This window comes from Cucumis melo, chromosome 5 (genome assembly GCF_025177605.1).
Source record: "Cucumis melo cultivar AY chromosome 5, USDA_Cmelo_AY_1.0, whole genome shotgun sequence".
In the NCBI taxonomy this organism is placed as follows: Eukaryota; Viridiplantae; Streptophyta; class Magnoliopsida; order Cucurbitales; family Cucurbitaceae; genus Cucumis; species Cucumis melo.
The window spans coordinates 22,886,948-22,896,633 of NC_066861.1; the positions used below are offsets into that span (position 1 = coordinate 22,886,948).

The following is a 9,686-nucleotide window of genomic DNA, read 5'->3' on the forward strand; positions in this document are numbered from 1 at the left end:
TGGCGGCTCGGCTCGAACAAGTATCGCGGCTCGGCTTGGCAGCGATTTCGGCTCGGCTTGGACCGCGATCTCGGCTCGGCTTGGACCTCGATCTCGGCTCGGCTTGGACAGCCGGCTTGGAGCCGACTTAATCTTCACACTCCCGGCGGTGGAACGCGGCGGCGATTTTGCGGACGACACACAAGCTGATGGCGGAGATGATGCCGGCGGTGGTAGAACGAAGAGAGAAAGCCGGAGAAGCGTCGGCTGTAGATGGATGGTGGCAGAGAGGCGCGACGGCGGCTGTGAGGTGTTGAAGGCGGCGAAGGAAAGAAAGAAGGAGAAGATGCGGCGGGCTGGGTGTTTACTGTCGTCGGTGGTAGCAGCAAGGAAGAAGAAGGAGAAGAGAAGGAAAGAACGAGGGAGAAGGAGAAAACGAAGGGAGAAAAAGAAGAGGAAAATGGATGGGCGGCGGCGCTGCGGATCGGAGAAGAAGGAGAAACGGAAGAGAAAGAGAATTCCGAAGGGGGGGGGGGTTAGGCGGCGCGTATTAGGGTTTTTGTTTTTAAAAAAAATTTTATTATATATATATATATATATATATATATATAAAATCTTAAATAATATAAAGTATTAATAAATTAAATTAAATAATAATATATATATATATATTAAATAATAATAATAATAATAATAATAATGAAGTAATAAATATAATATATTAATAATATTAATATTAAATAAATAATAATTTATTTTGTTGTTTTAGAAATAACAATATTTCTATAATATTAATTTATAATAATATTTATAATATTAATATTATAACCAATAAAATAAACATTAATAATAATAATATAATTAATATTATATTATTATTATATCAATTTGCATTTTAAATAAAACGAGAACAAAATTTTACCTTAAAAAAAATTTCGGAGCGTTACATGAGATGTCCTCTACATAAAAAAAAAAAGAAAAGAATAAAAAATAGGTCTAAATTAACGGTTTGTGAAATTGAAACATAAATATAAGTAAAAAAGTGCAAACAATTATATTTCAATACTTGCGTTCTTATCAGAGTTTCTCTAATATAATTAATCTGTGTTATGGATTTGTGTAATTAATTTCGACGTATAGAGGTCTAGCAACCCCTATCATAACCTTCCTAATATATGTTCTAAGATTTTAACAACTTCATTTTTTTATTTAATTTATGTATATATATATATTTTAATATTTAATATATCGTAGACCCCACACCCTTTTAAAATATTTAGTATATATATATTTAATATTTAAATATTGTGGACCCCACATTTTATTGTTAAGATAATTAATATATTTATATTAAAATTTCAAATTTCAATTTTAAAAAATAACTTTCTTATTAAATATTTTTTCAAATTCCAATTTTCAATTTTTAAAAATAATTTTTTTCATTAATTATCTTTCCAAATTTCAAATACCAATCTTCAATTTTTTTAAAAAAGATATATATTAACAAAATATGTTATTAAATATTTAAATCTCCAAATTATAATTTTCAAAAATATATTTGGAGATCGAAAATATATAAGAATTTATAGATATTGGAATTTGAAAATTGGAAAGATCATTTTTTAAAATTGAAAATTAGAATTTTGAAATATTTAATAAGAAAATATATATTTTAAATTTGAAATTTGGAGATTTAAATATTTAATAATATATTTTGTTAATATATATCTTTTTTTAAAAAAATTGAAGATTGATATTTGAAATTTGAAAAGATAATTAATGAGAAAATTAATTTTTAAAAATTAAAAATTGGAATTTGAAAAAATATTTTGTAAGAAATATATTTTCTAAAATTGAAATTTGAAATTTTGAATATTTAATATATATATTAATTATTATATATATATAAAAGGGGTAGGGTCCACAATTTATTAAATATTAAATTTATATATATATATTAAATATGTTAAAAAGGTGTGGGATCCACACTATATTAAATATTAAAATTATATATCTATATATATTAAATAATGTGAGAAAACAAAACTCTGAGGTTCACGGATTGAAGTCGTGGATCCCGTCTACGACCTCCAAGTAAAGTTGGTACACAATTTTGCCCAAATCACTCTATTTTTGTCCATAGTCTGCCTTCTACCTAATTTTTGACAATAGTTTTTAAAAATACATTATTAAAAATAAATCTCCCTTGAAATGCAATCACAAAAATCAATTATTACTAAATTTGTCCATATATTCTTTCCTTACAATATGGCCATCCCAAATCCAGTTTGCAAGTTTACTAAAAAAATTTAATTAAGGAAATAATGTCGATCCAAAAAATTATTGAAGGCAAAAATTTAATCAAGGAAATAAAGCTCATCCCAAACTGTGTTGAAATTTAATTTAGTATAATAAATTGAAAGCTGTCCTACCAAATTAATGGGTCAATAAGTTTTTTTTTTTCCTTTTTATAAAAATTAAAAACAAAAAATTTATATATTTGCAATATTTCATAAAAATGGGTACATAATCAAATGTTGTTTTTACTACTTGTTACATACAAGAAAGATCCAAATCAAAATTTCCTTTTTCTTTTCAACATTAATATTATTATATAAATCAATACAAAGAATCCAACAAATTAAAATGGAGCAAAGTTTCCAGCAAATCAATTTCACATGTTACAATACAAACCAAAGTCTAAGGCAATCTTCTGAAAAAGTTAAACTATCAAATTGACCAAAGAATTTAAATAAAAAGAATCATCTGACTTAAACTACTATCAAATTCCACACACATAAATTATTTTTCATAAAAGTCGAGCGAAATGAAACATACCTCAGCATCCAAGCCCAACGTATTCGTTCTTATGAAATCCTTTAAGAGTTCCCTCTCACGAACTTCCCAAAGATCAACGTCCGTGTGTTCTTGGAATGGATCTAGATTAAACCTAACACTTCCTACATAAAACAAAACCATACAATGAGAAAAACGAAAAAAAAAAAAAAAACGCTATAACTATAACCCAATTTGTTAACCCTTTATCTTTCTTAAGTTTTTGGTTTTTAAAAACTAAGACTATTTCCTCCTCATTTTTTTCCATGACTTTTATTATGTACAATAAATGAATTCTTCTTGACTAAAGTTCTAAAAATATAAGCAAAACTTTTAAAAACAACCTTTTTATTTTAATTTTGAATACTTGTACTAATTTTTTAAAACATCAGTAAAAAGAACATATCTAAGCCAAAAACTCCCAAGTGAAAGAAGTGTTAAAAAAACTAAATTTACAAAAACCAATCAGGCTTACCCAAACGGGACCTAAGAAACCAAAATGATTAAATATGGTCACCCTTTACCTGAAAAAAGAAAAAGTGACTGCTATAATCCCAACAACTTTTCTCAAATCCCACAATCCAAATTTTGCAATATCAAAACCATCAATGAATATTCTTTCTGTTTCTAGTTCAACAATACGAAATAAAGCATTAAGTATGCTTGATTTTCCAGCCCCAATCCGTCCGACTATTCCAACCTTTTTATTAGAAAAAACACTAAAAGGGATCCATGCAAGACGGGTCGGAGCTCGGGTCTATAGTGTATACAACACTATCAAATTTTATAAGTCCAGACAAAGGCCATCGCAAGGGTGGCCGATTACTCTCAAATAATTAATGATGCTTCTGAAGCTAAATCACAACAATTAAAAGCAATCTGAATCATGAATACTACTAGGCACAATAATTTCAATTTGAATCTGAATCATGTTCAATTGCTTCATAAGGATACGAATCGCCCTTCAATTTTCTGCATACTCACCAAAATGCCGATGAACACAAAATAAATAGGAACCCTAGATACTGCTATTTTCTACAAAAGGGAAGACAAAATCTTGAGCCACCAAATCTTTCAAAGATAATATCTTGAGATAAACTTTTAATTAAAAGAATATCTTTTACACTAAGAACGTTCGTTTAATAAAATATTTTGTACACTTCCTAAGATTGGCCCACTGATATTCTAACAATATCCAATTTAGGAAGCATTTTTTACTGTGCGGACATTTTGGTAATCCGATAATTTTTCATTTGGGTTGGACTTTTAAATTTTCATTCATGCAATTTTCAAGTAGTGTTGAGTCATGAGCTCAATTTTAATTTTATATTTGCCATAAGTGTAAGTTCCCGTATTATTTTTCAAAGTTTATAGATCAACCGTAACGCCCAGAATTTTTAGGTAAATTTTTAACATTTTATATTAATTTTGAGAATAAAAAAATTGTGTTTTAAAATTTATTTAGTTTAGAAGAGAAAAGAAAAAGAAAATAAAGGGTGTAAATTTTAATAATATGATATAATATAAACTAATCAAATAATAATATAATATGAATTTTATATTATTATTATTATTTAATATATATATATATATATATATATATATATATATATATATATATGTATGTATGTATTAAAATAAAACCTAAATCTCCTTCCTCTCCACGCGCGCAACACGACCCCCCTTCTTTTTCTTCTCCTTCCACAACCAACAACAGTCACCCTAGCCCCCATCTTCGTTCTTCCCCGTTCAAGCACGCTGAAGACCACCTCGCGTCACCCATCCAGAGTTACCCAGTCGCCGGTCGCCTTCAACCTTTTTCTTCCCCTTCTTCAACCATCACAACCGCGAAGACGCGAAGCCAGATCTGTCGCCGCTCGTCGTCTCTCCTTGAAGCACAGTCATCTGTCAGCTGTTGCTGCCCTCAGTCGAACGTGTCGTCGGCTCCTCCGTCTCCATCCTTGTCGTTCTTCACTGTCCGTGCATCAATCAGCCGCTGCTTCTTCGCTTGTCATCGTTCCCTCGAAAGCCAGCGGTTCATGTACGCCTATTTCAAACGGTTCGCGTCGCGCCCAAACCGACTCAACACCTGATTTCTTCAAGCCGCGTGAAGCCAAACCGTCCGAGCAGAGTCGAGCCATAAACTAAGCCAAATCGAGACGAGTCGAGCCACGAACCGAGTCGAGCCGAGCTGACTTGAGCCGACCCGAGCTGATTTTCCTCCCAACCCAAGCCGATTTTCCAAGCCGATCTCTGTTCACCGAGCCACTTAAGCCATTTCCATCCGCGCTGAGTCCCACTGAGTTTTGGTAAGGACAATTTAATGAGTTCCTAATGTTATCTATAGTTGATTCGAGTATAAATGTTGGAACAAAATTTTGGACTTATTGGTTGGGTTATCTTTTGATCCTTGAAGGTGTTTAAAGAGGTGACGCTCTAATTCTTGGGTTTTACGGCAAGTGTAGTTTGTAGGGGTATTCAAAAAATTCCGTAATCCGACCAACCTGGACTACCCAACCCAAACCGTAAGGGTTGGGTTGGGTTAAATTATGTTTTAGGTTGGGTTGGGTTAAAAAATTGAAAAAAAAAAAAGATGGGTCGAGTTACCGGGTTGGGAAATTAAGGGCCGGGTTGACCCAACCCAACCCGGTTTAGGGGTATATATATATATATATATATATATATATATATATAGAAAAAAAAAAAAACCTAAATTAACATTTCCATTTCCATTTCAGCGTTGAGCGTTCCATTTTGTTTCGCGTTCGTCGTCGCCCCATCCCCTTTTAGCGCATTCAATCCCTTCGACAGTTCGACACATTTCGTAATCCCTTCGGCGATAGCCGTTAAGATTTCGGCGACCCTTACATTCCGGCAGCCTTTGCACATTTAAGTTCGACGGCACGACACATTCCGACGGCTTTCCAATTGCAAGTTCAACTGCACATTCAGATCGCAAGTTATACGGACTTCACATTCTGGGTTCTTCATCTTGCTTTGTCGGGTTCTTCATCTTGTTTTGTACAAGGTTTGTTCATTGTTCCCATCTGACCTAACTTTCATTTTTTTTTTCTAATTGTTTTTTTTTTGCTTTGAAAAATACTGCAATATTTTGTCCAAACCTCAGTCTGTATTATTATTATTATTTTCAGCTTATTAATTCTAATCACACATAGAAAAATCCTTTGTAGATGATTTTATTTGAGGGGTGGCTTATGACTTATGAGAGTACTGTGTGGAATTGAATATTTAGAAGTGTTTATAAAATAGTGGTTTGGGGGATAACGAAGGTAGAAGATTTACTGTCTTTGACTCTATTTTTCTTTTCAATTAAAGAGTAAGATTTTGGGTTAATTGATATATAGTCCAAAGTCCCATTCTTGTATTGTTACATTGCTGTTTGTTGCTGAGTGAGTGATGAGAAGGCCTGCCTGTATGCATCTCGGAAACACTAATTTTGGTCACCTTCTAAATGCAGAACATCATTATTAAATTAACTAAAGTACTGTATTTTATCAATTGGAGAGGTGCCAAAAGGTTGTGTGTCATTATAAATTCATCTAAAAATTACGGGTTTAGTTGGATAGTTATACAATCATGTAAGTTTTAAGTTCTAATGCTTATATAAATTTGAGGAGTCATTTTGGTCCATGGTTATATTGATTATTGTGTATATTAATCATTTTGGTCCCTAAATTAGGAACTTTGTCTTAAGCTATGACTTTCTTATAACTCGAGGTTTTTATATTTGATTGATCCTAGCTATAATACTTTTTTTTTCACTTTCTTTTAACAGTGTCTCAAATATTTATATTTGAGTTTCTTTAAAACTCGTCACCACGGACACGGTTTCAGATACTGCGGAATCACCCTTGTTTAACTTTACGGTAAGTTAAATATTTTGATGGTTAACACTTTCTTTTCATTATATGTTGGTGTTGGAATTACATATGTATATATTTAATTGGTGTATGTTGATGTTTAAAGTTTAATTGGAATGTTAATTAGATGCTGATTTCATTTATTTTTATATAGATGGATAGCAGTAGTGAGAATGCGAGTGCTACTGGTAACAATGAAATGCCTTCTCCCCTTCCTCCTCCCCCTCCTAATACAAGCCAAACTACACAACATGTACCACCTCTACCTCCCAAGTCTAAAAGAAAGAGACCTAATCAACAAACTTCTTCCGTGTGGGATCATTTCACAAAAATGGAAGCAAGTGCTAAAGACGGAGCTAGGTGCAAGTGTAACTATTGTAGCAAGGATTATGCATGTGATAGTAATAGTTGTGGAACTAGCACTTTGTGGAAGCATTTAAGAAATCAATGTAAAAAGTACCTATACAGAGAAGAAAGTAAAGAACAAACCACCTTAACTCTTGTACCTAAAAATGATGGGAAGGGAGCCAATGCTAGTAATTTTGTGACTACATTGTTTAGCCAATCATCATGTAGACTAGCATGTGCTAAGATGATAATTATGAATGAGTTGTCATTCAGATTTGTTGAGAGTAAGGGTTTTAGACACTTTTGTAGTATTGCATGTCCTAAGTTTGATGTTCCATCGAGAGTGACAATAGCTAGAGATATATATCAACTATATCTTGAAGAGAAGAAAAAATTGAAATAATTTTTTCAGAAGAACCATCACCCAAAATCATCATTGTCGTGGCACATTGTGGAGGCCAAATTGGAATAGTTTTTTATTGAACCTTGAACATATTAATGTATTTTTAGTAGACATTATTTAATTTTGAACTTTTGAATCATTTTTCAATTTGAATGGACATTATTAGACATTATTGATATTCCTATTTCATGTGATTATTAATTTTTGTATGATTTTGAATTTTTGAATGTATTTTTAAATTTTAATGGACATTGCTATTTTGTGTGATTAATTTTTTTTAATGATTGTGAACTTTTGAATGAATATTATTGTAGACTTCAAATTTGAAAAGAATATGAAAATTTGGGTTGAAAGACTATGAAAATGGTGAAAATTAAATTCTTACCAATATAAAATTTTAAAATACAATATAATTAAAAAAAAAGACCAACCCGACCCAACCCGAATTTTTAGGGTTGGGTTGGGTTGGGTTGACCCTTGAATATTGAACCGATAGGGTTCAAATTTTGCCAACCCGGTCACTTTGGGTTGGTCCACATTTTTTCTCCAACCCAGCCCAACCCGGCTTATGTACACCCCTAGTAGTTTGGAGTCAACTCTCCTCTACTTGGGTAAGTCTGTGGATGTTGCCTTGAGCGTTTTAAATATAGATTTTGATGGTGTCATCATTTAAATCCTTATATTTGTGTTTATGTGGATTCATTTGGACACTAACTTGAACAAGAATTTTAGCTACATCTCAGGTAAGAGATTTCTTACTACTGGACCCCAGACCGAGACTAGAAACATAGTAACCCATATGAAGATTATACAATAGCATCTGTACTGAATTGACTGTTGCATGTATGCTTAGAAAACATCACTAGTATGCACTCTTGGTGACATGATTGTTAATAGTAGCTTATATACATATATATGTGAATGGGATCTTCTGCCGATGGAGTACAGATGCTCGTATGTTCTTTGTAATTTAGTTATGTTGATGGGTCGTGCTGTTAACTGAAATAATAATGTCGATGGATTATGAAAATCTTGATGTTATATATATAGTTGAAGTATGTTGTTGGGCTGCTTATTATCGAGTTATGTCGTTGATGGACTAAGGGTTCGGCAACCTCATGTGTAAATTTGTGTATTTGCTGATGGACTGTGCTGTAGACTGAATAGGAACGTTAAGCATTATATAGACGTTATGCATAATATAGTTTACTTGTAGATATGGTAGCATTTGGACTGAGACGAAATGATTGTCAGGTGTATTTACTTAGCGATGATTGATTCGTTGACAGGGCTTAGATAAGATGACAGTATCGTGTGGGTTAGATATATGTATAGCGACTGATGAGACTGTTGACTAAACCTAAACTGTTTGACTGACTAAGCTTATAAACTGAGCCATTAGCTTGAACGATATTGTGATGTGACTGTTGTAGACGGTTTAGTATGGACTGAGGGGTAACAGTTAGCTTTATCTATGGGGTAGTGTACCTTGCAGGTACGACATCCTTCGGGATTCCTCGACTGATATGTCCATCCTTCGAGATCACTCGACTGATATGTGCATCCTTCGGGATCACTAGATTGATACTTGTATCCTTCGGAATCACTAGACTGATATGTGTATCCAACGGGATCACTAGTCTGTTTGATGTGTGCGTTCTACAGAACCACTTGACTGTTTATATAGGGTACCCCTTAATAGGAAGCTAACTGTTATTACCCTAACAGGCCCAGTAGTGGGTCCCTTACTGGGTATATTCTATACTCACCCTTTCCTCTTTAATTTTTTTTTTCAGGTAAAGGTAACGCGAGGGGCAGACCGACGAGAGGCAAGAAGGATGCTTGAAGGTCATATGAACATGTCTAGTTTTTTTATGCTTCCGCTTAATGTATTTGTTATTTCTATTTCTTTTTAATTATTAAATGGAGTCATGGTTAGAACATCTGTTTTGCTGTTTTGTTTTGATGACTTCATGGACTATGTTTTGGAACTTTTGGAAAGTGATCTAAAATAGGGCCCGAAACTGTTTTTGTTACATTTTGAATATTTTAATGAATCGTAAACAGGTCTTTATGAGTTTGTGGGTTTTACTGTCGAGTCTTAGCAGTAAGTAGTGACCTCAGCTTAGTTCGGAAAATTGGGTCGTTACATCAACACATAATTAAACTTGTAACTCATACTATGAATTAATTAAAGACTTATAACAACGTTTAACCGTCGGGAAATACAAAAATTTGAT

At 32.8% G+C, this 9,686-nt stretch overlaps 1 pseudogene; it reads right to left on the reverse strand.

Annotated features, from left to right (window-relative positions):
- Positions 1-2,679: 2,679 nt before the first annotated feature.
- Positions 2,680-4,547, reverse strand: LOC127149578 (ABC transporter C family member 2-like; annotated as a pseudogene).
- Positions 4,548-9,686: the final 5,139 nt, after the last annotated feature.